This window comes from Globicephala melas, unplaced genomic scaffold, assembly GCF_963455315.2.
Source record: "Globicephala melas unplaced genomic scaffold, mGloMel1.2 SCAFFOLD_172, whole genome shotgun sequence".
In the NCBI taxonomy this organism is placed as follows: domain Eukaryota; kingdom Metazoa; phylum Chordata; class Mammalia; order Artiodactyla; family Delphinidae; genus Globicephala; species Globicephala melas.
In genome coordinates, this window is record NW_027207344.1 from 497,052 (window position 1) to 521,987 (window position 24,936).

Below are 24,936 nucleotides of genomic sequence, written 5' to 3' on the forward strand. Positions count from 1 at the left end.
GGCCTGCAGCGGGGCCCGGCGGGGGCGGAGCCGGCGGCCCCCGCCGCGGGCGAGTAAAGGAGAAGGCGGGCGGAGCGGGAGGCAAAAAGCCTACAGCACCCGGTATTCCCAGGCGGTCTCCCATCCAAGTACTAACCAGGCCCGACCCTGCTTAGCTTCCGAGATCAGACGAGATCGGGCGCGTTCAGGGTGGTATGGCCGTAGACGGGGGCGGGGGGCCGCGGGCGGCCTCTTGAGGCCCAGTTTCGCTGGCGCTGGCGCCTTAACGCCAGCCTGGCGGCCGGCCCGCCCCGGCAGGGCCCCCTCGCCCGCCCAGGCAGGGGCAACGGAGGTCTCGGGTATCGGGCGGCGGCGGAGGGTTTGGCGACCACCTCCCAGCCCAGGGCGGCCGTGACCCAGCAAACCCTTCGGCGCTTGGCGCCCCGCCCAAGATCCCGCACGTCGCTCACAGGGACGTGGCCCCGGAGGCTTCAGGGCCCGGGGCCCGCGGTCCCTTGGGCATCGGCCCTGCCCGCCCACGCGGCCCTAGGCGCAGCCCGGCCGCAGCCCGGGCCGGCCCTCCTGCCCGACAGCAGCTGGCCCGAAGCCACCGGGAGCCACCATTGAGTCGCCACGGCCCCTCAGCCCCGGCAAGGCCACCCTTGCCCCCACACCCCCCGCCGAGCTCAGGACCCCGCCCCTGGTGGCCGGCAGGCCCGGGGAAGCGGCCCCTGCCCTCGATCCCGCTCCCGCACCCGGCCGCGGTGACACGCCAGAGGGGCGGGGTGGGGGGGGGCTTTTGTCGGAGGGAGCTGTGGAGGGACACACCGGCACACAGGTGGCGGCGCCGGGGCTGGGCGCCGGTGGGGGCGGCCAGGTGCAGGTCGAGGGGCTCGCGGGCCGAAAGGACGGCAACTGGGCCCGCGGCGGAGTCTGGGTCCGGGCCAGCCACCCCGGGAGCGTTTGGGGTGCGCCTGCCTTCCAGGGCCGCCTTCTGGCCGCCTGGCCGGCCGGGCCGGCGGGGAGCGACCCCGCCGGCGCGCGCCGTGGTGGGAGGGGCCTGAGGAGGTGGGGCCTGCAGCGGGGCCCGGCGGGGGCGGAGCCGGCGGCCCCCGCCGCGGGCGAGTAAAGGAGAAGGCGGGCGGAGCGGGAGGCAAAAAGCCTACAGCACCCGGTATTCCCAGGCGGTCTCCCATCCAAGTACTAACCAGGCCCGACCCTGCTTAGCTTCCGAGATCAGACGAGATCGGGCGCGTTCAGGGTGGTATGGCCGTAGACGGGGGCGGGGGGCCGCGGGCGGCCTCTTGAGGCCCAGTTTCGCTGGCGCTGGCGCCTTAACGCCAGCCTGGCGGCCGGCCCGCCCCGGCAGGGCCCCCTCGCCCGCCCAGGCAGGGGCAACGGAGGTCTCGGGTATCGGGCGGCGGCGGAGGGTTTGGCGACCACCTCCCAGCCCAGGGCGGCCGTGACCCAGCAAACCCTTCGGCGCTTGGCGCCCCGCCCAAGATCCCGCACGTCGCTCACAGGGACGTGGCCCCGGAGGCTTCAGGGCCCGGGGCCCGCGGTCCCTTGGGCATCGGCCCTGCCCGCCCACGCGGCCCTAGGCGCAGCCCGGCCGCAGCCCGGGCCGGCCCTCCTGCCCGACAGCAGCTGGCCCGAAGCCACCGGGAGCCACCATTGAGTCGCCACGGCCCCTCAGCCCCGGCAAGGCCACCCTTGCCCCCACACCCCCCGCCGAGCTCAGGACCCCGCCCCTGGTGGCCGGCAGGCCCGGGGAAGCGGCCCCTGCCCTCGATCCCGCTCCCGCACCCGGCCGCGGTGACACGCCAGAGGGGCGGGGTGGGGGGGGGCTTTTGTCGGAGGGAGCTGTGGAGGGACACACCGGCACACAGGTGGCGGCGCCGGGGTTGGGCGCCGGTGGGGGCGGCCAGGTGCAGGTCGAGGGGCTCGCGGGCCGAAAGGACGGCAACTGGGCCCGCGGCGGAGTCTGGGTCCGGGCCAGCCACCCCGGGAGCGTCTGGGGTGCGGCTGCCTTCCAGGGCCGCCTTCTGGCCGCCTGGCCGGCCGGGCCGGCGGGGAGCGACCCCGCCGGCGCGCGCCGTGGTGGGAGGGGCCTGAGGAGGTGGGGCCTGCAGCGGGGCCCGGCGGGGGCGGAGCCGGCGACCCCGCCGCGGGCGAGTAAAGGAGAAGGCGGGCGGAGCGGGAGGCAAAAAGCCTACAGCACCCGGTATTCCCAGGCGGTCTCCCATCCAAGTACTAACCAGGCCCGACCCTGCTTAGCTTCCGAGATCAGACGAGATCGGGCGCGTTCAGGGTGGTATGGCCGTAGACGGGGGCGGGGGGCCGCGGGCGGCCTCTTGAGGCCCAGTTTCGCTGGCGCTGGCGCCTTAACGCCAGCCTGGCGGCCGGCCCGCCCCGGCAGGGCCCCCTCGCCCGCCCAGGCAGGGGCAACGGAGGTCTCGGGTATCGGGCGGCGGCGGAGGGTTTGGCGACCACCTCCCAGCCCAGGGCGGCCGTGACCCAGCAAACCCTTCGGCGCTTGGCGCCCCGCCCAAGATCCCGCACGTCGCTCACAGGGACGTGGCCCCGGAGGCTTCAGGGCCCGGGGCCCGCGGTCCCTTGGGCATCGGCCCTGCCCGCCCACGCGGCCCTAGGCGCAGCCCGGCCGCAGCCCGGGCCGGCCCTCCTGCCCGACAGCAGCTGGCCCGAAGCCACCGGGAGCCACCAATGAGTCGCCACGGCCCCTCAGCCCCGGCAAGGCCACCCTTGCCCCCACACCCCCCGCCGAGCTCAGGACCCCGCCCCTGGTGGCCGGCAGGCCCGGGGAAGCGGCCCCTGCCCTCGATCCCGCTCCCGCACCCGGCCGCGGTGACACGCCAGAGGGGCGGGGTGGGGGGGGGCTTTTGTCGGAGGGAGCTGTGGAGGGACACACCGGCACACAGGTGGCGGCGCCGGGGCTGGGCGCCGGTGGGGGCGGCCAGGTGCAGGTCGAGGGGCTCGCGGGCCGAAAGGACGGCAACTGGGCCCGCGGCGGAGTCTGGGTCCGGGCCAGCCACCCCGGGAGCGTCTGGGGTGCGCCTGCCTTCCAGGGCCGCCTTCTGGCCGCCTGGCCGGCCGGGCCGGCGGGGAGCGACCCCGCCGGCGCGCGCCGTGGTGGGAGGGGCCTGAGGAGGTGGGGCCTGCAGCGGGGCCCGGCGGGGGCGGAGCCGGCGGCCCCCGCCGCGGGCGAGTAAAGGAGAAGGCGGGCGGAGCGGGAGGCAAAAAGCCTACAGCACCCGGTATTCCCAGGCGGTCTCCCATCCAAGTACTAACCAGGCCCGACCCTGCTTAGCTTCCGAGATCAGACGAGATCGGGCGCGTTCAGGGTGGTATGGCCGTAGACGGGGGCGGGGGGCCGCGGGCGGCCTCTTGAGGCCCAGTTTCGCTGGCGCTGGCGCCTTAACGCCAGCCTGGCGGCCGGCCCGCCCCGGCAGGGCCCCCTCGCCCGCCCAGGCAGGGGCAACGGAGGTCTCGGGTATCGGGCGGCGGCGGAGGGTTTGGCGACCACCTCCCAGCCCAGGGCGGCCGTGACCCAGCAAACCCTTCGGCGCTTGGCGCCCCGCCCAAGATCCCGCACGTCGCTCACAGGGACGTGGCCCCGGAGGCTTCAGGGCCCGGGGCCCGCGGTCCCTTGGGCATCGGCCCTGCCCGCCCACGCGGCCCTAGGCGCAGCCCGGCCGCAGCCCGGGCCGGCCCTCCTGCCCGACAGCAGCTGGCCCGAAGCCACCGGGAGCCACCATTGAGTCGCCACGGCCCCTCAGCCCCGGCAAGGCCACCCTTGCCCCCACACCCCCCGCCGAGCTCAGGACCCCGCCCCTGGTGGCCGGCAGGCCCGGGGAAGCGGCCCCTGCCCTCGATCCCGCTCCCGCACCCGGCCGCGGTGACACGCCAGAGGGGCGGGGTGGGGGGGGGCTTTTGTCGGAGGGAGCTGTGGAGGGACACACCGGCACACAGGTGGCGGCGCCGGGGCTGGGCGCCGGTGGGGGCGGCCAGGTGCAGGTCGAGGGGCTCGCGGGCCGAAAGGACGGCAACTGGGCCCGCGGCGGAGTCTGGGTCCGGGCCAGCCACCCCGGGAGCGTCTGGGGTGCGCCTGCCTTCCAGGGCCGCCTTCTGGCCGCCTGGCCGGCCGGGCCGGCGGGGAGCGACCCCGCCGGCGCGCGCCGTGGTGGGAGGGGCCTGAGGAGGTGGGGCCTGCAGCGGGGCCCGGCGGGGGCGGAGCCGGCGGCCCCCGCCGCGGGCGAGTAAAGGAGAAGGCGGGCGGAGCGGGAGGCAAAAAGCCTACAGCACCCGGTATTCCCAGGCGGTCTCCCATCCAAGTACTAACCAGGCCCGACCCTGCTTAGCTTCCGAGATCAGACGAGATCGGGCGCGTTCAGGGTGGTATGGCCGTAGACGGGGGCGGGGGGCCGCGGGCGGCCTCTTGAGGCCCAGTTTCGCTGGCGCTGGCGCCTTAACGCCAGCCTGGCGGCCGGCCCGCCCCGGCAGGGCCCCCTCGCCCGCCCAGGCAGGGGCAACGGAGGTCTCGGGTATCGGGCGGCGGCGGAGGGTTTGGCGACCACCTCCCAGCCCAGGGCGGCCGTGACCCAGCAAACCCTTCGGCGCTTGGCGCCCCGCCCAAGATCCCGCACGTCGCTCACAGGGACGTGGCCCCGGAGGCTTCAGGGCCCGGGGCCCGCGGTCCCTTGGGCATCGGCCCTGCCCGCCCACGCGGCCCTAGGCGCAGCCCGGCCGCAGCCCGGGCCGGCCCTCCTGCCCGACAGCAGCTGGCCCGAAGCCACCGGGAGCCACCATTGAGTCGCCACGGCCCCTCAGCCCCGGCAAGGCCACCCTTGCCCCCACACCCCCCGCCGAGCTCAGGACCCCGCCCCTGGTGGCCGGCAGGCCCGGGGAAGCGGCCCCTGCCCTCGATCCCGCTCCCGCACCCGGCCGCGGTGACACGCCAGAGGGGCGGGGTGGGGGGGGGCTTTTGTCAGAGGGAGCTGTGGAGGGACACACCGGCACACAGGTGGCGGCGCCGGGGCTGGGCGCCGGTGGGGGCGGCCAGGTGCAGGTCGAGGGGCTCGCGGGCCGAAAGGACGGCAACTGGGCCCGCGGCGGAGTCTGGGTCCGGGCCAGCCACCCCGGGAGCGTCTGGGGTGCGCCTGCCTTCCAGGGCCGCCTTCTGGCCGCCTGGCCGGCCGGGCCGGCGGGGAGCGACCCCGCCGGCGCGCGCCGTGGTGGGAGGGGCCTGAGGAGGTGGGGCCTGCAGCGGGGCCCGGCGGGGGCGGAGCCGGCGGCCCCCGCCGCGGGCGAGTAAAGGAGAAGGCGGGCGGAGCGGGAGGCAAAAAGCCTACAGCACCCGGTATTCCCAGGCGGTCTCCCATCCAAGTACTAACCAGGCCCGACCCTGCTTAGCTTCCGAGATCAGACGAGATCGGGCGCGTTCAGGGTGGTATGGCCGTAGACGGGGGCGGGGGGCCGCGGGCGGCCTCTTGAGGCCCAGTTTCGCTGGCGCTGGCGCCTTAACGCCAGCCTGGCGGCCGGCCCGCCCCGGCAGGGCCCCCTCGCCCGCCCAGGCAGGGGCAACGGAGGTCTCGGGTATCGGGCGGCGGCGGAGGGTTTGGCGACCACCTCCCAGCCCAGGGCGGCCGTGACCCAGCAAACCCTTCGGCGCTTGGCGCCCCGCCCAAGATCCCGCACGTCGCTCACAGGGACGTGGCCCCGGAGGCTTCAGGGCCCGGGGCCCGCGGTCCCTTGGGCATCGGCCCTGCCCGCCCACGCGGCCCTAGGCGCAGCCCGGCCGCAGCCCGGGCCGGCCCTCCTGCCCGACAGCAGCTGGCCCGAAGCCACCGGGAGCCACCATTGAGTCGCCACGGCCCCTCAGCCCCGGCAAGGCCACCCTTGCCCCCACACCCCCCGCCGAGCTCAGGACCCCGCCCCTGGTGGCCGGCAGGCCCGGGGAAGCGGCCCCTGCCCTCGATCCCGCTCCCGCACCCGGCCGCGGTGACACGCCAGAGGGGCGGGGTGGGGGGGGGCTTTTGTCGGAGGGAGCTGTGGAGGGACACACCGGCACACAGGTGGCGGCGCCGGGGTTGGGCGCCGGTGGGGGCGGCCAGGTGCAGGTCGAGGGGCTCGCGGGCCGAAAGGACGGCAACTGGGCCCGCGGCGGAGTCTGGGTCCGGGCCAGCCACCCCGGGAGCGTCTGGGGTGCGGCTGCCTTCCAGGGCCGCCTTCTGGCCGCCTGGCCGGCCGGGCCGGCGGGGAGCGACCCCGCCGGCGCGCGCCGTGGTGGGAGGGGCCTGAGGAGGTGGGGCCTGCAGCGGGGCCCGGCGGGGGCGGAGCCGGCGACCCCGCCGCGGGCGAGTAAAGGAGAAGGCGGGCGGAGCGGGAGGCAAAAAGCCTACAGCACCCGGTATTCCCAGGCGGTCTCCCATCCAAGTACTAACCAGGCCCGACCCTGCTTAGCTTCCGAGATCAGACGAGATCGGGCGCGTTCAGGGTGGTATGGCCGTAGACGGGGGCGGGGGGCCGCGGGCGGCCTCTTGAGGCCCAGTTTCGCTGGCGCTGGCGCCTTAACGCCAGCCTGGCGGCCGGCCCGCCCCGGCAGGGCCCCCTCGCCCGCCCAGGCAGGGGCAACGGAGGTCTCGGGTATCGGGCGGCGGCGGAGGGTTTGGCGACCACCTCCCAGCCCAGGGCGGCCGTGACCCAGCAAACCCTTCGGCGTTTGGCGCCCCGCCCAAGATCCCGCACGTCGCTCACAGGGACGTGGCCCCGGAGGCTTCAGGGCCCGGGGCCCGCGGTCCCTTGGGCATCGGCCCTGCCCGCCCACGCGGCCCTAGGCGCAGCCCGGCCGCAGCCCGGGCCGGCCCTCCTGCCCGACAGCAGCTGGCCCGAAGCCACCGGGAGCCACCATTGAGTCGCCACGGCCCCTCAGCCCCGGCAAGGCCACCCTTGCCCCCACACCCCCCGCCGAGCTCAGGACCCCGCCCCTGGTGGCCGGCAGGCCCGGGGAAGCGGCCCCTGCCCTCGATCCCGCTCCCGCACCCGGCCGCGGTGACACGCCAGAGGGGCGGGGTGGGGGGGGGCTTTTGTCAGAGGGAGCTGTGGAGGGACACACCGGCACACAGGTGGCGGCGCCGGGGCTGGGCGCCGGTGGGGGCGGCCAGGTGCAGGTCGAGGGGCTCGCGGGCCGAAAGGACGGCAACTGGGCCCGCGGCGGAGTCTGGGTCCGGGCCAGCCACCCCGGGAGCGTCTGGGGTGCGCCTGCCTTCCAGGGCCGCCTTCTGGCCGCCTGGCCGGCCGGGCCGGCGGGGAGCGACCCCGCCGGCGCGCGCCGTGGTGGGAGGGGCCTGAGGAGGTGGGGCCTGCAGCGGGGCCCGGCGGGGGCGGAGCCGGCGGCCCCCGCCGCGGGCGAGTAAAGGAGAAGGCGGGCGGAGCGGGAGGCAAAAAGCCTACAGCACCCGGTATTCCCAGGCGGTCTCCCATCCAAGTACTAACCAGGCCCGACCCTGCTTAGCTTCCGAGATCAGACGAGATCGGGCGCGTTCAGGGTGGTATGGCCGTAGACGGGGGCGGGGGGCCGCGGGCGGCCTCTTGAGGCCCAGTTTCGCTGGCGCTGGCGCCTTAACGCCAGCCTGGCGGCCGGCCCGCCCCGGCAGGGCCCCCTCGCCCGCCCAGGCAGGGGCAACGGAGGTCTCGGGTATCGGGCGGCGGCGGAGGGTTTGGCGACCACCTCCCAGCCCAGGGCGGCCGTGACCCAGCAAACCCTTCGGCGCTTGGCGCCCCGCCCAAGATCCCGCACGTCGCTCACAGGGACGTGGCCCCGGAGGCTTCAGGGCCCGGGGCCCGCGGTCCCTTGGGCATCGGCCCTGCCCGCCCACGCGGCCCTAGGCGCAGCCCGGCCGCAGCCCGGGCCGGCCCTCCTGCCCGACAGCAGCTGGCCCGAAGCCACCGGGAGCCACCATTGAGTCGCCACGGCCCCTCAGCCCCGGCAAGGCCACCCTTGCCCCCACACCCCCCGCCGAGCTCAGGACCCCGCCCCTGGTGGCCGGCAGGCCCGGGGAAGCGGCCCCTGCCCTCGATCCCGCTCCCGCACCCGGCCGCGGTGACACGCCAGAGGGGCGGGGTGGGGGGGGGCTTTTCTCAGAGGGAGCTGTGGAGGGACACACCGGCACACAGGTGGCGGCGCCGGGGTTGGGCGCCGGTGGGGGCGGCCAGGTGCAGGTCGAGGGGCTCGCGGGCCGAAAGGACGGCAACTGGGCCCGCGGCGGAGTCTGGGTCCGGGCCAGCCACCCCGGGAGCGTGTGGGGTGCGGCTGCCTTCCAGGGCCGCCTTCTGGCCGCCTGGCCGGCCGGGCCGGCGGGGAGCGACCCCGCCGGCGCGCGCCGTGGTGGGAGGGGCCTGAGGAGGTGGGGCCTGCAGCGGGGCCCGGCGGGGGCGGAGCCGGCGACCCCGCCGCGGGCGAGTAAAGGAGAAGGCGGGCGGAGCGGGAGGCAAAAAGCCTACAGCACCCGGTATTCCCAGGCGGTCTCCCATCCAAGTACTAACCAGGCCCGACCCTGCTTAGCTTCCGAGATCAGACGAGATCGGGCGCGTTCAGGGTGGTATGGCCGTAGACGGGGGCGGGGGGCCGCGGGCGGCCTCTTGAGGCCCAGTTTCGCTGGCGCTGGCGCCTTAACGCCAGCCTGGCGGCCGGCCCGCCCCGGCAGGGCCCCCTCGCCCGCCCAGGCAGGGGCAACGGAGGTCTCGGGTATCGGGCGGCGGCGGAGGGTTTGGCGACCACCTCCCAGCCCAGGGCGGCCGTGACCCAGCAAACCCTTCGGCGCTTGGCGCCCCGCCCAAGATCCCGCACGTCGCTCACAGGGACGTGGCCCCGGAGGCTTCAGGGCCCGGGGCCCGCGGTCCCTTGGGCATCGGCCCTGCCCGCCCACGCGGCCCTAGGCGCAGCCCGGCCGCAGCCCGGGCCGGCCCTCCTGCCCGACAGCAGCTGGCCCGAAGCCACCGGGAGCCACCATTGAGTCGCCACGGCCCCTCAGCCCCGGCAAGGCCACCCTTGCCCCCACACCCCCCGCCGAGCTCAGGACCCCGCCCCTGGTGGCCGGCAGGCCCGGGGAAGCGGCCCCTGCCCTCGATCCCGCTCCCGCACCCGGCCGCGGTGACACGCCAGAGGGGCGGGGTGGGGGGGGGCTTTTGTCGGAGGGAGCTGTGGAGGGACACACCGGCACACAGGTGGCGGCGCCGGGGTTGGGCGCCGGTGGGGGCGGCCAGGTGCAGGTCGAGGGGCTCGCGGGCCGAAAGGACGGCAACTGGGCCCGCGGCGGAGTCTGGGTCCGGGCCAGCCACCCCGGGAGCGTCTGGGGTGCGGCTGCCTTCCAGGGCCGCCTTCTGGCCGCCTGGCCGGCCGGGCCGGCGGGGAGCGACCCCGCCGGCGCGCGCCGTGGTGGGAGGGGCCTGAGGAGGTGGGGCCTGCAGCGGGGCCCGGCGGGGGCGGAGCCGGCGGCCCCCGCCGCGGGCGAGTAAAGGAGAAGGCGGGCGGAGCGGGAGGCAAAAAGCCTACAGCACCCGGTATTCCCAGGCGGTCTCCCATCCAAGTACTAACCAGGCCCGACCCTGCTTAGCTTCCGAGATCAGACGAGATCGGGCGCGTTCAGGGTGGTATGGCCGTAGACGGGGGCGGGGGGCCGCGGGCGGCCTCTTGAGGCCCAGTTTCGCTGGCGCTGGCGCCTTAACGCCAGCCTGGCGGCCGGCCCGCCCCGGCAGGGCCCCCTCGCCCGCCCAGGCAGGGGCAACGGAGGTCTCGGGTATCGGGCGGCGGCGGAGGGTTTGGCGACCACCTCCCAGCCCAGGGCGGCCGTGACCCAGCAAACCCTTCGGCGCTTGGCGCCCCGCCCAAGATCCCGCACGTCGCTCACAGGGACGTGGCCCCGGAGGCTTCAGGGCCCGGGGCCCGCGGTCCCTTGGGCATCGGCCCTGCCCGCCCACGCGGCCCTAGGCGCAGCCCGGCCGCAGCCCGGGCCGGCCCTCCTGCCCGACAGCAGCTGGCCCGAAGCCACCGGGAGCCACCATTGAGTCGCCACGGCCCCTCAGCCCCGGCAAGGCCACCCTTGCCCCCACACCCCCCGCCGAGCTCAGGACCCCGCCCCTGGTGGCCGGCAGGCCCGGGGAAGCGGCCCCTGCCCTCGATCCCGCTCCCGCACCCGGCCGCGGTGACACGCCAGAGGGGCGGGGTGGGGGGGGGCTTTTGACGGAGGGAGCTGTGGAGGGACATACCGGCACACAGGTGGCGGCGCCGGGGCTGGGCGCCGGTGGGGGCGGCCAGGTGCAGGTCGAGGGGCTCGCGGGCCGAAAGGACGGCAACTGGGCCCATGGCGGAGTCTGGGTCTGGAGGGCTCTGAGCCTCCATCCGCTCTGTTGCCTCGGGTCTACCGGCCCGACGCCTGGTAGCGCGACACCCCACCGGCCCAGAGACGTAGCCTCCCCAGCTGTGCTCACAGCGAGTCCAACCGCAGCCTGCATCCCTCCACGGGACACTTGGATTACTCCCGCGATCCCCACGAGGTGCGGCACCCGGCGGCCGAATGGGCTGAGATCCTGCCCTTGCGGCGCCCTGTGGCCACCTCCGCCTCCCTCACGGTACTGGCCGAGGCCTCGGACCAGCGGGCCCCGGCTCCCAGCTCAGCGCTGCTCCTCCGCCCCTCTCACCTCCTGCCCGACGTCCAGGCTACCGAGCACCCTCCACCCCCGCCCACCTTCATGCCACTCAGCCGGAACCCGGGAGGCAATGCCAACTACCAGGTGTATGACAGTCTGGTGCTGAAGCGGCAACCGCAGGAGGGCCAAGCGCGGGCCAACTCGCTGCTACCTTCCACCTCGGCCTCCAGGCCCTCTCTGCACGGGAGCCAGACTGGGAAAATGAACTTACCAGCAGCAAGTGGGGGCAGGGGCAGGGGGCGGCAGGGCATGGAGAGAGGAATAAAGAGCGCCAGAGTCCAGGAAACATTGGTGGTCTGTGGCTTGGAAGCGCCACTCCTTCTGCCAGCCTGGGTCCCTGCGCTTGGCTTCCTGCAATAAGAAGCCAGTGTCCCCTTCTTGGCCTGAGGGTCCCTTTGGTTTAGTGGCCACAGTTCTGCCAGCAGGCCCCTCCTGGTCCTATACCATGCACTAAGTACATCTGCAGCTGCAGACTCCAAACCCCTGGTCTCTGGGCACCTCCTCTGTGTCTCAGCTGTCCCTGTCCACAGAGAGCCTCATACAAGAAGTTGCTTCCAAACTGGGAGGTTCCACATCTGGGCAGGTCCAGCTCCAGGCCCAGTGAAGGGCATGAAGAAGGCTGAGGCTCTGGACTCCAGCCAGGCCTTCAGCAGGCCTCTGAGGCCAAGGTCTTCCTAGTCTCAAGAGGGGCCAAGAGACGCAATGTGTCATTTGAACAAGTGAGTCAGCGGGCGGTGAGCGAATGAATGACCGCTCGAGGGGATGTATGCCGGCCACCGGGCCCTGTTTGACTGTCCAGGCTCAGCTTACCTGACCCTGGTTACCAGGGAATGCCACTCTGGGCCCTCCTTTTCATCCCCCTCCCTCACTGTGACCTCACCACCTGCCCCATTATGACCCAGTCTGGCTCCCAGTTAAAACTGGAGGGCAGAGGGCCCAGGCAGTCCTGGGACCAACGGCCATGGGTGAGCGAAACTACTACCGAGCCGAGCCGTTCACTGGCCCCATCCCCAGGAAATGCCAGGAGCAAGGATACTCAATTCTTCTGATCCCGGTCAGCTTCATCTTGCTCAACGTGGGGATCAACATGGTGACTATGGTCAGGGCAGGATCTGTGCAGCGCGGTTGGGGGAGCCCTGGGGTCTTGAAGGGGCTGAGGTGGGAGGGCTGCTGGGGTGTGACCGGGACAAGGGTTGGATTTCAGGGCTCACCCTGCTCCCGGCCTCCCCCCTCCCCTTCTTGCCTCAACTCTGGAGGCATCTGAAGAGATTCTTGCGGGCACTTTTCAATCGTATTTTCCACAAAGGTGAGTGGGCGCCGGCGTGGGTTCAGGGGATGTGGGCCTGTCCCCTTTCTTCTATCCCTGCCTTGATTCTCAGCCCCTCAGGAACCCAGGCCCTGACCCATCTCGCCTTTCCCCACAGACAAGCAAGCCAGCTGTGTAGGCACCCATCGCATGTGCATGCGCTGCTCCGTGGATCCCAAGAACCTGTGCTCAAGAGTTTCTTCCCACTTCTGCCATCGCCCAAGCTTCCTGCTCGGGCAGGTAAACCCACCTTGACTACTGCCTGCAGCGGGGCTCGGCGGGGGCGGAGCCGGCGGCCCCCCCGCCGCGGGCGAGTAAAGGAGAAGGCGGGCGGAGCGGGAGGCAAAAAGCCTACAGCACCCGGTATTCCCAGGCGGTCTCCCATCCAAGTACTAACCAGGCCCGACCCTGCTTAGCTTCCGAGATCAGACGAGATCGGGCGCGTTCAGGGTGGTATGGCCGTAGACGGGGGCGGGGGGCCGCGGGCGGCCTCTTGAGGCCCAGTTTCGCTGGCGCTGGCGCCTTAACGCCAGCCTGGCGGCCGGCCCGCCCCGGCAGGGCCCCCTCGCCCGCCCAGGCAGGGGCAACGGAGGTCTCGGGTATCGGGCGGCGGCGGAGGGTTTGGCGACCACCTCCCAGCCCAGGGCGGCCGTGACCCAGCAAACCCTTCGGCGCTTGGCGCCCCGCCCAAGATCCCGCACGTCGCTCACAGGGACGTGGCCCCGGAGGCTTCAGGGCCCGGGGCCCGCGGTCCCTTGGGCATCGGCCCTGCCCGCCCACGCGGCCCTAGGCGCAGCCCGGCCGCAGCCCGGGCCGGCCCTCCTGCCCGACAGCAGCTGGCCCGAAGCCACCGGGAGCCACCATTGAGTCGCCACGGCCCCTCAGCCCCGGCAAGGCCACCCTTGCCCCCACACCCCCCGCCGAGCTCAGGACCCCGCCCCTGGTGGCCGGCAGGCCCGGGGAAGCGGCCCCTGCCCTCGATCCCGCTCCCGCACCCGGCCGCGGTGACACGCCAGAGGGGCGGGGTGGGGGGGGGCTTTTGTCGGAGGGAGCTGTGGAGGGACACACCGGCACACAGGTGGCGGCGCCGGGGTTGGGCGCCGGTGGGGGCGGCCAGGTGCAGATCGAGGGGCTCGCGGGCCGAAAGGACGGCAACTGGGCCCGCGGCGGAGTCTGGGTCCGGGCCAGCCACCCCGGGAGCGTCTGGGGTGCGGCTGCCTTCCAGGGCCGCCTTCTGGCCGCCTGGCCGGCCGGGCCGGCGGGGAGCGACCCCGCCGGCGCGCGCCGTGGTGGGAGGGGCCTGAGGAGGTGGGGCCTGCAGCGGGGCCCGGCGGGGGCGGAGCCGGCGGCCCCCGCCGCGGGCGAGTAAAGGAGAAGGCGGGCGGAGCGGGAGGCAAAAAGCCTACAGCACCCGGTATTCCCAGGCGGTCTCCCATCCAAGTACTAACCAGGCCCGACCCTGCTTAGCTTCCGAGATCAGACGAGATCGGGCGCGTTCAGGGTGGTATGGCCGTAGACGGGGGCGGGGGGCCGCGGGCGGCCTCTTGAGGCCCAGTTTCGCTGGCGCTGGCGCCTTAACGCCAGCCTGGCGGCCGGCCCGCCCCGGCAGGGCCCCCTCGCCCGCCCAGGCAGGGGCAACGGAGGTCTCGGGTATCGGGCGGCGGCGGAGGGTTTGGCGACCACCTCCCAGCCCAGGGCGGCCGTGACCCAGCAAACCCTTCGGCGCTTGGCGCCCCGCCCAAGATCCCGCACGTCGCTCACAGGGACGTGGCCCCGGAGGCTTCAGGGCCCGGGGCCCGCGGTCCCTTGGGCATCGGCCCTGCCCGCCCACGCGGCCCTAGGCGCAGCCCGGCCGCAGCCCGGGCCGGCCCTCCTGCCCGACAGCAGCTGGCCCGAAGCCACCGGGAGCCACCATTGAGTCGCCACGGCCCCTCAGCCCCGGCAAGGCCACCCTTGCCCCCACACCCCCCGCCGAGCTCAGGACCCCGCCCCTGGTGGCCGGCAGGCCCGGGGAAGCGGCCCCTGCCCTCGATCCCGCTCCCGCACCCGGCCGCGGTGACACGCCAGAGGGGCGGGGTGGGGGGGGGCTTTTGTCAGAGGGAGCTGTGGAGGGACACACCGGCACACAGGTGGCGGCGCCGGGGCTGGGCGCCGGTGGGGGCGGCCAGGTGCAGGTCGAGGGGCTCGCGGGCCGAAAGGACGGCAACTGGGCCCGCGGCGGAGTCTGGGTCCGGGCCAGCCACCCCGGGAGCGTCTGGGGTGCGCCTGCCTTCCAGGGCCGCCTTCTGGCCGCCTGGCCGGCCGGGCCGGCGGGGAGCGACCCCGCCGGCGCGCGCCGTGGTGGGAGGGGCCTGAGGAGGTGGGGCCTGCAGCGGGGCCCGGCGGGGGCGGAGCCGGCGGCCCCCGCCGCGGGCGAGTAAAGGAGAAGGCGGGCGGAGCGGGAGGCAAAAAGCCTACAGCACCCGGTATTCCCAGGCGGTCTCCCATCCAAGTACTAACCAGGCCCGACCCTGCTTAGCTTCCGAGATCAGACGAGATCGGGCGCGTTCAGGGTGGTATGGCCGTAGACGGGGGCGGGGGGCCGCGGGCGGCCTCTTGAGGCCCAGTTTCGCTGGCGCTGGCGCCTTAACGCCAGCCTGGCGGCCGGCCCGCCCCGGCAGGGCCCCCTCGCCCGCCCAGGCAGGGGCAACGGAGGTCTCGGGTATCGGGCGGCGGCGGAGGGTTTGGCGACCACCTCCCAGCCCAGGGCGGCCGTGACCCAGCAAACCCTTTGGCGCTTGGCGCCCCGCCCAAGATCCCGCACGTCGCTCACAGGGACGTGGCCCCGGAGGCTTCAGGGCCCGGGGCCCGCGGTCCCTTGGGCATCGGCCCTGCCCGCCCACGCGGCCCTAGGCGCAGCCCGGCCGCAGCCCGGGCCGGCCCTCCTGCCCGACAGCAGCTGGCCCGAAGCCACCGGGAGCCACCAATGAGTCGCCACGGCCCCTCAGCCCCGGCAAGGCCACCCTTGCCCCCACACCCCCCGCCGAGCTCAGGACCCCGCCCCTGGTGGCCGGCAGGCCCGGGGAAGCGGCCCCTGCCCTCGATCCCGCTCCCGCACCCGGCCGCGGTGACACGCCAGAGGGGCGGGGTGGGGGGGGGCTTTTGTCGGAGGGAGCTGTGGAGGGACACACCGGCACACAGGTGGCGGCGCCGGGGCTGGGCGCCGGTGGGGGCGGCCAGGTGCAGGTCGAGGGGCTCGCGGGCCGAAAGGACGGCAACTGGGCCCGCGGCGGAGTCTGGGTCCGGGCCAGCCACCCCGGGAGCGTCTGGGGTGCGCCTGCCTTCCAGGGCCGCCTTCTGGCCGCCTGGCCGGCCGGGCCGGCGGGGAGCGACCCCGCCGGCGCGCGCCGTGGTGGGAGGGGCCTGAGGAGGTGGGGCCTGCAGCGGGGCCCGGCGGGGGCGGAGCCGGCGGCCCCCGCCGCGGGCGAGTAAAGGAGAAGGCGGGCGGAGCGGGAGGCAAAAAGCCTACAGCACCCGGTATTCCCAGGCGGTCTCCCATCCAAGTACTAACCAGGCCCGACCCTGCTTAGCTTCCGAGATCAGACGAGATCGGGCGCGTTCAGGGTGGTATGGCCGTAGACGGGGGCGGGGGGCCGCGGGCGGCCTCTTGAGGCCCAGTTTCGCTGGCGCTGGCGCCTTAACGCCAGCCTGGCGGCCGGCCCGCCCCGGCAGGGCCCCCTCGCCCGCCCAGGCAGGGGCAACGGAGGTCTCGGGTATCGGGCGGCGGCGGAGGGTTTGGCGACCACCTCCCAGCCCAGGGCGGCCGTGACCCAGCAAACCCTTCGGCGCTTGGCGCCCCGCCCAAGATCCCGCACGTCGCTCACAGGGACGTGGCCCCGGAGGCTTCAGGGCCCGGGGCCCGCGGTCCCTTGGGCATCGGCCCTGCCCGCCCACGCGGCCCTAGGCGCAGCCCGGCCGCAGCCCGGGCCGGCCCTCCTGCCCGACAGCAGCTGGCCCGAAGCCACCGGGAGCCACCATTGAGTCGCCACGGCCCCTCAGCCCCGGCAAGGCCACCCTTGCCCCCACACCCCCCGCCGAGCTCAGGACCCCGCCCCTGGTGGCCGGCAGGCCCGGGGAAGCGGCCCCTGCCCTCGATCCCGCTCCCGCACCCGGCCGCGGTGACACGCCAGAGGGGCGGGGTGGGGGGGGGCTTTTGTCGGAGGGAGCTGTGGAGGGACACACCGGCACACAGGTGGCGGCGCCGGGGCTGGGCGCCGGTGGGGGCGGCCAGGTGCAGGTCGAGGGGCTCGCGGGCCGAAAGGACGGCAACTGGGCCCGCGGCGGAGTCTGGGTCCGGGCCAGCCACCCCGGGAGCGTCTGGGGTGCGCCTGCCTTCCAGGGCCGCCTTCTGGCCGCCTGGCCGGCCGGGCCGGCGGGGAGCGACCCCGCCGGCGCGCGCCGTGGTGGGAGGGGCCTGAGGAGGTGGGGCCTGCAGCGGGGCCCGGCGGGGGCGGAGCCGGCGGCCCCCGCCGCGGGCGAGTAAAGGAGAAGGCGGGCGGAGCGGGAGGCAAAAAGCCTACAGCACCCGGTATTCCCAGGCGGTCTCCCATCCAAGTACTAACCAGGCCCGACCCTGCTTAGCTTCCGAGATCAGACGAGATCGGGCGCGTTCAGGGTGGTATGGCCGTAGACGGGGGCGGGGGGCCGCGGGCGGCCTCTTGAGGCCCAGTTTCGCTGGCGCTGGCGCCTTAACGCCAGCCTGGCGGCCGGCCCGCCCCGGCAGGGCCCCCTCGCCCGCCCAGGCAGGGGCAACGGAGGTCTCGGGTATCGGGCGGCGGCGGAGGGTTTGGCGACCACCTCTCAGCCCAGGGCGGCCGTGACCCAGCAAACCCTTCGGCGCTTGGCGCCCCGCCCAAGATCCCGCACGTCGCTCACAGGGACGTGGCCCCGGAGGCTTCAGGGCCCGGGGCCCGCGGTCCCTTGGGCATCGGCCCTGCCCGCCCACGCGGCCCTAGGCGCAGCCCGGCCGCAGCCCGGGCCGGCCCTCCTGCCCGACAGCAGCTGGCCCGAAGCCACCGGGAGCCACCATTGAGTCGCCACGGCCCCTCAGCCCCGGCAAGGCCACCCTTGCCCCCACACCCCCCGCCGAGCTCAGGACCCCGCCCCTGGTGGCCGGCAGGCCCGGGGAAGCGGCCCCTGCCCTCGATCCCGCTCCCGCACCCGGCCGCGGTGACACGCCAGAGGGGCGGGGTGGGGGGGGGCTTTTGTCAGAGGGAGCTGTGGAGGGACACACCGGCACACAGGTGGCGGCGCCGGGGCTGGGCGCCGGTGGGGGCGGCCAGGTGCAGGTCGAGGGGCTCGCGGGCCGAAAGGACGGCAACTGGGCCCGCGGCGGAGTCTGGGTCCGGGCCAGCCACCCCGGGAGCGTCTGGGGTGCGGCTGCCTTCCAGGGCCGCCTTCTGGCCGCCTGGCCGGCCGGGCCGGCGGGGAGCGACCCCGCCGGCGCGCGCCGTGGTGGGAGGGGCCTGAGGAGGTGGGGCCTGCAGCGGGGCCCGGCGGGGGCGGAGCCGGCGGCCCCCCCGCCGCGGGCGAGTAAAGGAGAAGGCGGGCGGAGCGGGAGGCAAAAAGCCTACAGCACCCGGTATTCCCAGGCGGTCTCCCATCCAAGTACTAACCAGGCCCGACCCTGCTTAGCTTCCGAGATCAGACGAGATCGGGCGCGTTCAGGGTGGTATGCCCGTAGACGGGGGCGGGGGGCCGCGGGCGGCCTCTTGAGGCCCAGTTTCGCTGGCGCTGGCGCCTTAACGCCAGCCTGGCGGCCGGCCCGCCCCGGCAGGGCCCCCTCGCCCGCCCAGGCAGGGGCAACGGAGGTCTCGGGTATCGGGCGGCGGCGGAGGGTTTGGCGACCACCTCCCAGCCCAGGGCGGCCGTGACCCAGCAAACCCTTCGGCGCTTGGCGCCCCGCCCAAGATCCCGCACGTCGCTCACAGGGACGTGGCCCCGGAGGCTTCAGGGCCCGGGGCCCGCGGTCCCTTGGGCATCGGCCCTGCCCGCCCACGCGGCCCTAGGCGCAGCCCGGCCGCAGCCCGGGCCGGCCCTCCTGCCCGACAGCAGCTGGCCCGAAGCCACCGGGAGCCACCATTGAGTCGCCACGGCCCCTCAGCCCCGGCAAGGCCACCCTTGCCCCCACACCCCCCGCCGAGCTCAGGACCCCGCCCCTGGTGGCCGGCAGGCCCGGGGAAGCGGCCCCTGCCCTCGATCCCGCTCCCGCACCCGGCCGCGGTGACACGCCAGAGGGGCGGGGTGGGGGGGGGCTTTTGTCAGAGGGAGCTGTGGAGGGACACACCGGCACACAGGTGGCGGCGCCGGGGCTGGGCGCCGGTGGGGGCGGCCAGGTGCAGGTCGAGGGGCTCGCGGGCCGAAAGGACGGCAACTGGGCCCGCGGCGGAGTCTGGGTCCGGGCCAGCCACCCCGGGAGCGTCTGGGGTGCGCCTGCCTTCCAGGGCCGCCTTCTGGCCGCCTGGCCGGCCGGGCCGGCGGGGAGCGACCCCGCCGGCGCGCGCCGTGGTGGGAGGGGCCTGAGGAGGTGGGGCCTGCAGCGGGGCCCGGCGGGGGCGGAGCCGGCGGCCCCCGCCGCGGGCGAGTAAAGGAGAAGGCGGGCGGAGCGGGAGGCAAAAAGCCTACAGCACCCGGTATTCCCAGGCGGTCTCCCATCCAAGTACTAACCAGGCCCGACCCTGCTTAGCTTCCGAGATCAGACGAGATCGGGCGCGTTCAGGGTGGTATGGCCGTAGACGGGGGCGGGGGGCCGCGGGCGGCCTCTTGAGGCCCAGTTTCGCTGGCGCTGGCGCCTTAACGCCAGCCTGGCGGCCGGCCCGCCCCGGCAGGGCCCCCTCGCCCGCCCAGGCAGGGGCAACGGAGGTCTCGGGTATCGGGCGGCGGCGGAGGGTTTGGCGACCACCTCCCAGCCCAGGGCGGCCGTGACCCAGCAAACCCTTCGGCGCTTGGCGCCCCGCCCAAGATCCCGCACGTCGCTCACAGGGACGTGGCCCCGGAGGCTTCAGGGCCCGGGGCCCGCGGTCCCTTGGGCATCGGCCCTGCCCGCCCACGCGGCCCTAGGCGCAGCCCGGCCGCAGCCCGGGCCGGCCCTCCTGCCCGACAGCAGCTGGCCCGAAGCCACCGGGAGCCACCATTGAGTCGCCACGGCCCCTCAGCCCCGGCAAGGCCACCCTTGCCCCCACACCCCCCGCCGAGCTCAGGACCCCGCCCCTGGTGGCCGGCAGGCCCGGGGAAGCGGCCCCTGCCCTCGATCCCGCTCCCGCACCCGGCCGCGGTGACACGCCAGAGGGGCGGGGTGGGGGGGGGCTTTTGTCAGAGGGAGCTGTGGAGGGACACACCGGCACACAGGTGGCGGCGCCGGGGTTGGGCGCCGGTGGGGGCGGCCAGGTGCAGGTCGAGGGGCTCGCGGGCCGAAAGGACGGCAACTGGGCCCGCGGCGGAGTCTGGGTCCGGGCCAGCCACCCCGGGAGCGTGTGGGGTGCGGCTGCCTTCCAGGGCCGCCTTCTGGCCGCCTGGCCGGCCGGGCCGGCGGGGAGCGACCCCGCCGGCGCGCGCCGTGGTGGGAGGGGCCTGAGGAGGTGGGGCCTGCAGCGGGGCCCGGCGGGGGCGGAGCCGGCGACCCCGCCGCGGGCGAGTAAAGGAGAAGGCGGGCGGAGCGGGAGGCAAAAAGCCTACAGCACCCGGTATTCCCAGGCGGTCTCCCATCCAAGTACTAACCAGGCCCGACCCTGCTTAGCTTCCGAGATCAGACGAGATCGGGCGCGTTCAGGGTGGTATGGCCGTAGACGGGGGCGGGGGGCCGCGGGCGGCCTCTTGAGGCCCAGTTTCGCTGGCGCTGGCGCCTTAACGCCAGCCTGGCGGCCGGCCCGCCCCGGCAGGGCCCCCTCGCCCGCCCAGGCAGGGGCAACGGAGGTCTCGGGTATCGGGCGGCGGCGGAGGGTTTGGCGACCACCTCCCAGCCCAGGGCGGCCGTGACCCAGCAAACCCTTCGGCGCTTGGCGCCCCGCCCAAGATCCCGCACGTCGCTCACAGGGACGTGGCCCCGGAGGCTTCAGGGCCCGGGGCCCGCGGTCCCTTGGGCATCGGCCCTGCCCGCCCACGCGGCCCTAGGCGCAGCCCGGCCGCAGCCCGGGCCGGCCCTCCTGCCCGACAGCAGCTGGCCCGAAGCCACCGGGAGCCACCATTGAGTCGCCACGGCCCCTCAGCCCCGGCAAGGCCACCCTTGCCCCCACACCCCCCGCCGAGCTCAGGACCCCGCCCCTGGTGGCCGGCAGGCCCGGGGAAGCGGCCCCTGCCCTCGATCCCGCTCCCGCACCCGGCCGCGGTGACACGCCAGAGGGGCGGGGTGGGGGGGGGCTTTTGTCGGAGGGAGCTGTGGAGGGACACACCGGCACACAGGTGGCGGCGCCGGGGTTGGGCGCCGGTGGGGGCGGCCAGGTGCAGGTCGAGGGGCTCGCGGGCCGAAAGGACGGCAACTGGGCCCGCGGCGGAGTCTGGGTCCGGGCCAGCCACCCCGGGAGCGTCTGGGGTGCGGCTGCCTTCCAGGGCCGCCTTCTGGCCGCCTGGCCGGCCGGGCCGGCGGGGAGCGACCCCGCCGGCGCGCGCCGTGGTGGGAGGGGCCTGAGGAGGTGGGGCCTGCAGCGGGGCCCGGCGGGGGCGGAGCCGGCGGCCCCCGCCGCGGGCGAGTAAAGGAGAAGGCGGGCGGAGCGGGAGGCAAAAAGCCTACAGCACCCGGTATTCCCAGGCGGTCTCCCATCCAAGTACTAACCAGGCCCGACCCTGCTTAGCTTCCGAGATCAGACGAGATCGGGCGCGTTCAGGGTGGTATGGCCGTAGACGGGGGCGGGGGGCCGCGGGCGGCCTCTTGAGGTCCAGTTTCGCTGGCGCTGGCGCCTTAACGCCAGCCTGGCGGCCGGCCCGCCCCGGCAGGGCCCCCTCGCCCGCCCAGGCAGGGGCAACGGAGGTCTCGGGTATCGGGCGGCGGCGGAGGGTTTGGCGACCACCTCCCAGCCCAGGGCGGCCGTGACCCAGCAAACCCTTCGGCGCTTGGCGCCCCGCCCAAGATCCCGCACGTCGCTCACAGGGACGTGGCCCCGGAGGCTTCAGGGCCCGGGGCCCGCGGTCCCTTGGGCATCGGCCCTGCCCGCCCACGCGGCCCTAGGCGCAGCCCGGCCGCAGCCCGGGCCGGCCCTCCTGCCCGACAGCAGCTGGCCCGAAGCCACCGGGAGCCACCATTGAGTCGCCACGGCCCCTCAGCCCCGGCAAGGCCACCCTTGCCCCCACACCCCCCGCCGAGCTCAGGACCCCGCCCCTGGTGGCCGGCAGGCCCGGGGAAGCGGCCCCTGCCCTCGATCCCGCTCCCGCACCCGGCCGCGGTGACACGCCAGAGGGGCGGGGTGGGGGGGGGCTTTTGACGGAGGGAGCTGTGGAGGGACATACCGGCACACAGGTGGCGGCGCCGGGGCTGGGCGCCGGTGGGGGCGGCCAGGTGCAGGTCGAGGGGCTCGCGGGCCGAAAGGACGGCAACTGGGCCCATGGCGGAGTCTGGGTCTGGAGGGCTCTGAGCCTCCATCCGCTCTGTTGCCTCGGGTCTACCGGCCCGACGCCTGGTAGCGCGACACCCCACCGGCCCAGAGACGTAGCCTCCCCAGCTGTGCTCACAGCGAGTCCAACCGCAGCCTGCATCCCTCCACGGGACACTTGGATTACTCCCGCGATCCCCACGAGGTGCGGCACCCGGCGGCCGAATGGGCTGAGATCCTGCCCTTGCGGCGCCCTGTGGCCACCTCCGCCTCCCTCACGGTACTGGCCGAGGCCTCGGACCAGCGGGCCCCGGCTCCCAGCTCAGCGCTGCTCCTCCGCCCCTCTCACCTCCTGCCCGACGTCCAGGCTACCGAGCACCCTCCACCCCCGCCCACCTTCATGCCACTCAGCCGGAACCCGGGAGGCAATGCCAACTACCAGGTGTATGACAGTCTGGTGCTGAAGCGGCAACCGCAGGAGGGCCAAGCGCGGGCCAACTCGCTGCTACCTTCCACCTCGGCCTCCAGGCCCTCTCTGCACGGGAGCCAGACTGGGAAAATGAACTTACCAGCAGCAAGTGGGGGCAGGGGCAGGGGGCGGCAGGGCATGGAGAGAGGAATAAAGAGCGCCAGAGTCCAGGAAACATTGGTGGTCTGTGGCTTGGAAGCGCCACTCCTTCTGCCAGCCTGGGTCCCTGCGCTTGGCTTCCTGCAATAAGAAGCCAGTGTCCCCTTCTTGGCCTGAGGGTCCCTTTGGTTTAGTGGCCACAGTTCTGCCAGCAGGCCCCTCCTGGTCCTATACCATGCACTAAGTATATCTGCAGCTGCAGACTCCAAACCCCTGGTCTCTGGGCACCTCCTCTGTGTCTCAGCTGTCCCTGTCCACAGAGAGCCTCATACAAGAAGTTGCTTCCAAACTGGGAGGTTCCACATCTGGGCAGGTCCAGCTCCAGGCCCAGTGAAGGGCATGAAGAAGGCTGAGGCTCTGGACTCCAGCCAGGCCTTCAGCAGGCCTCTGAGGCCAAGGTCTTCCTAGTCTCAAGAGGGGCCAAGAGACGCAATGTGTCATTTGAACAAGTGAGTCAGCGGGCGGTGAGCGAATGAATGACCGCTCGAGGGGATGTATGCCGGCCACCGGGCCCTGTTTGACTGTCCAGGCTCAGCTTACCTGACCCTGGTTACCAGGGAATGCCACTCTGGGCCCTCCTTTTCATCCCCCTCCCTCACTGTGACCTCACCACCTGCCCCATTATGACCCAGTCTGGCTCCCAGTTAAAACTGGAGGGCAGAGGGCCCAGGCAGTCCTGGGACCAACGGCCATGGGTGAGCGAAACTACTACCGAGCCGAGCCGTTCACTGGCCCCATCCCCAGGAAATGCCAGGAGCAAGGATACTCAATTCTTCTGATCCCGGTCAGCTTCATCTTGCTCAACGTGGGGATCAACATGGTGACTATGGTCAGGGCAGGATCTGTGCAGCGCGGTTGGGGGAGCCCTGGGGTCTTGAAGGGGCTGAGGTGGGAGGGCTGCTGGGGTGTGACCGGGACAAGGGTTGGATTTCAGGGCTCACCCTGCTCCCGGCCTCCCCCCTCCCCTTCTTGCCTCAACTCTGGAGGCATCTGAAGAGATTCTTGCGGGCACTTTTCAATCGTATTTTCCACAAAGGTGAGTGGGCGACGGCGTGGGTTCAGGGGATGTGGGCCTGTCCCCTTTCTTCTATCCCTGCCTTGATTCTCAGCCCCTCAGGAACCCAGGCCCTGACCCATCTCGCCTTTCCCCACAGACAAGCAAGCCAGCTGTGTAGGCACCCATCGCATGTGCATGCGCTGCTCCGTGGATCCCAAGAACCTGTGCTCAAGAGTTTCTTCCCACTTCTGCCATCGCCCAAGCTTCCTGCTCGGGCAGGTAAACCCACCTTGACTACTGCCTGCAGCGGGGCTCGGCGGGGGCGGAGCCGGCGGCCCCCCCGCCGCGGGCGAGTAAAGGAGAAGGCGGGCGGAGCGGGAGGCAAAAAGCCTACAGCACCCGGTATTCCCAGGCGGTCTCCCATCCAAGTACTAACCAGGCCCGACCCTGCTTAGCTTCCGAGATCAGACGAGATCGGGCGCGTTCAGGGTGGTATGGCCGTAGACGGGGGCGGGGGGCCGCGGGCGGCCTCTTGAGGCCCAGTTTCGCTGGCGCTGGCGCCTTAACGCCAGCCTGGCGGCCGGCCCGCCCCGGCAGGGCCCCCTCGCCCGCCCAGGCAGGGGCAACGGAGGTCTCGGGTATCGGGCGGCGGCGGAGGGTTTGGCGACCACCTCCCAGCCCAGGGCGGCCGTGACCCAGCAAACCCTTCGGCGCTTGGCGCCCCGCCCAAGATCCCGCACGTCGCTCACAGGGACGTGGCCCCGGAGGCTTCAGGGCCCGGGGCCCGCGGTCCCTTGGGCATCGGCCCTGCCCGCCCACGCGGCCCTAGGCGCAGCCCGGCCGCAGCCCGGGCCGGCCCTCCTGCCCGACAGCAGCTGGCCCGAAGCCACCGGGAGCCACCATTGAGTCGCCACGGCCCCTCAGCCCCGGCAAGGCCACCCTTGCCCCCACACCCCCCGCCGAGCTCAGGACCCCGCCCCTGGTGGCCGGCAGGCCCGGGGAAGCGGCCCCTGCCCTCGATCCCGCTCCCGCACCCGGCCGCGGTGACACGCCAGAGGGGCGGGGTGGGGGGGGGCTTTTGTCAGAGGGAGCTGTGGAGGGACACACCGGCACACAGGTGGCGGCGCCGGGGCTGGGCGCCGGTGGGGGCGGCCAGGTGCAGGTCGAGGGGCTCGCGGGCCGAAAGGACGGCAACTGGGCCCGCGGCGGAGTCTGGGTCCGGGCCAGCCACCCCGGGAGCGTCTGGGGTGCGCCTGCCTTCCAGGGCCGCCTTCTGGCCGCCTGGCCGGCCGGGCCGGCGGGGAGCGACCCCGCCGGCGCGCGCCGTGGTGGGAGGGGCCTGAGGAGGTGGGGCCTGCAGCGGGGCCCGGCGGGGGCGGAGCCGGCGGCCCCCGCCGCGGGCGAGTAAAGGAGAAGGCGGGCGGAGCGGGAGGCAAAAAGCCTACAGCACCCGGTATTCCCAGGCGGTCTCCCATCCAAGTACTAACCAGGCCCGACCCTGCTTAGCTTCCGAGATCAGACGAGATCGGGCGCGTTCAGGGTGGTATGGCCGTAGACGGGGGCGGGGGGCCGCGGGCGGCCTCTTGAGGCCCAGTTTCGCTGGCGCTGGCGCCTTAACGCCAGCCTGGCGGCCGGCCCGCCCCGGCAGGGCCCCCTCGCCCGCCCAGGCAGGGGCAACGGAGGTCTCGGGTATCGGGCGGCGGCGGAGGGTTTGGCGACCACCTCCCAGCCCAGGGCGGCC

General features: G+C 74.3%; 21 non-coding genes across 21 annotated transcripts; all 21 read right to left on the minus strand.

The window, feature by feature from the left end:
• Positions 1-87: 87 nt before the first annotated feature.
• Positions 88-206, minus strand: LOC132596265 (5S ribosomal RNA). Its single transcript, XR_009562364.1, has one exon. It is a non-coding gene; the product is annotated as a 5S ribosomal RNA (ribosomal RNA).
• A 932-nt stretch (positions 207-1,138) lies between these two features.
• LOC132596266 (5S ribosomal RNA) lies at positions 1,139-1,257 on the minus strand. The gene has a single exon (XR_009562365.1). It is a non-coding gene; the product is annotated as a 5S ribosomal RNA (ribosomal RNA).
• A 931-nt stretch (positions 1,258-2,188) lies between these two features.
• On the minus strand, positions 2,189-2,307 carry LOC132596267 (5S ribosomal RNA). Its single transcript, XR_009562366.1, has one exon. It is a non-coding gene; the product is annotated as a 5S ribosomal RNA (ribosomal RNA).
• Positions 2,308-3,239: 932 nt separating this feature from the next.
• On the minus strand, positions 3,240-3,358 carry LOC132596269 (5S ribosomal RNA). The gene has a single exon (XR_009562368.1). It is a non-coding gene; the product is annotated as a 5S ribosomal RNA (ribosomal RNA).
• Positions 3,359-4,290: 932 nt separating this feature from the next.
• Positions 4,291-4,409, minus strand: LOC132596270 (5S ribosomal RNA). Its single transcript, XR_009562369.1, has one exon. It is a non-coding gene; the product is annotated as a 5S ribosomal RNA (ribosomal RNA).
• A 932-nt stretch (positions 4,410-5,341) lies between these two features.
• Positions 5,342-5,460, minus strand: LOC132596271 (5S ribosomal RNA). Its single transcript, XR_009562370.1, has one exon. It is a non-coding gene; the product is annotated as a 5S ribosomal RNA (ribosomal RNA).
• Positions 5,461-6,391: 931 nt separating this feature from the next.
• LOC132596272 (5S ribosomal RNA) lies at positions 6,392-6,510 on the minus strand. The gene has a single exon (XR_009562371.1). It is a non-coding gene; the product is annotated as a 5S ribosomal RNA (ribosomal RNA).
• Positions 6,511-7,442: 932 nt separating this feature from the next.
• On the minus strand, positions 7,443-7,561 carry LOC132596273 (5S ribosomal RNA). Its single transcript, XR_009562372.1, has one exon. It is a non-coding gene; the product is annotated as a 5S ribosomal RNA (ribosomal RNA).
• Positions 7,562-8,492: 931 nt separating this feature from the next.
• LOC132596274 (5S ribosomal RNA) lies at positions 8,493-8,611 on the minus strand. The gene has a single exon (XR_009562373.1). It is a non-coding gene; the product is annotated as a 5S ribosomal RNA (ribosomal RNA).
• A 932-nt stretch (positions 8,612-9,543) lies between these two features.
• Positions 9,544-9,662, minus strand: LOC132596275 (5S ribosomal RNA). Its single transcript, XR_009562374.1, has one exon. It is a non-coding gene; the product is annotated as a 5S ribosomal RNA (ribosomal RNA).
• A 2,696-nt stretch (positions 9,663-12,358) lies between these two features.
• Positions 12,359-12,477, minus strand: LOC132596276 (5S ribosomal RNA). Its single transcript, XR_009562375.1, has one exon. It is a non-coding gene; the product is annotated as a 5S ribosomal RNA (ribosomal RNA).
• Positions 12,478-13,409: 932 nt separating this feature from the next.
• Positions 13,410-13,528, minus strand: LOC132596277 (5S ribosomal RNA). Its single transcript, XR_009562376.1, has one exon. It is a non-coding gene; the product is annotated as a 5S ribosomal RNA (ribosomal RNA).
• Positions 13,529-14,460: 932 nt separating this feature from the next.
• LOC132596278 (5S ribosomal RNA) lies at positions 14,461-14,579 on the minus strand. The gene has a single exon (XR_009562377.1). It is a non-coding gene; the product is annotated as a 5S ribosomal RNA (ribosomal RNA).
• Positions 14,580-15,511: 932 nt separating this feature from the next.
• LOC132596280 (5S ribosomal RNA) lies at positions 15,512-15,630 on the minus strand. The gene has a single exon (XR_009562379.1). It is a non-coding gene; the product is annotated as a 5S ribosomal RNA (ribosomal RNA).
• A 932-nt stretch (positions 15,631-16,562) lies between these two features.
• Positions 16,563-16,681, minus strand: LOC132596281 (5S ribosomal RNA). Its single transcript, XR_009562380.1, has one exon. It is a non-coding gene; the product is annotated as a 5S ribosomal RNA (ribosomal RNA).
• A 934-nt stretch (positions 16,682-17,615) lies between these two features.
• Positions 17,616-17,734, minus strand: LOC132596328 (5S ribosomal RNA). Its single transcript, XR_009562427.1, has one exon. It is a non-coding gene; the product is annotated as a 5S ribosomal RNA (ribosomal RNA).
• Positions 17,735-18,666: 932 nt separating this feature from the next.
• Positions 18,667-18,785, minus strand: LOC132596282 (5S ribosomal RNA). The gene has a single exon (XR_009562381.1). It is a non-coding gene; the product is annotated as a 5S ribosomal RNA (ribosomal RNA).
• A 931-nt stretch (positions 18,786-19,716) lies between these two features.
• On the minus strand, positions 19,717-19,835 carry LOC132596283 (5S ribosomal RNA). The gene has a single exon (XR_009562382.1). It is a non-coding gene; the product is annotated as a 5S ribosomal RNA (ribosomal RNA).
• Positions 19,836-20,767: 932 nt separating this feature from the next.
• LOC132596284 (5S ribosomal RNA) lies at positions 20,768-20,886 on the minus strand. The gene has a single exon (XR_009562383.1). It is a non-coding gene; the product is annotated as a 5S ribosomal RNA (ribosomal RNA).
• Positions 20,887-23,582: 2,696 nt separating this feature from the next.
• LOC132596285 (5S ribosomal RNA) lies at positions 23,583-23,701 on the minus strand. Its single transcript, XR_009562384.1, has one exon. It is a non-coding gene; the product is annotated as a 5S ribosomal RNA (ribosomal RNA).
• A 932-nt stretch (positions 23,702-24,633) lies between these two features.
• Positions 24,634-24,752, minus strand: LOC132596286 (5S ribosomal RNA). Its single transcript, XR_009562385.1, has one exon. It is a non-coding gene; the product is annotated as a 5S ribosomal RNA (ribosomal RNA).
• Positions 24,753-24,936: the final 184 nt, after the last annotated feature.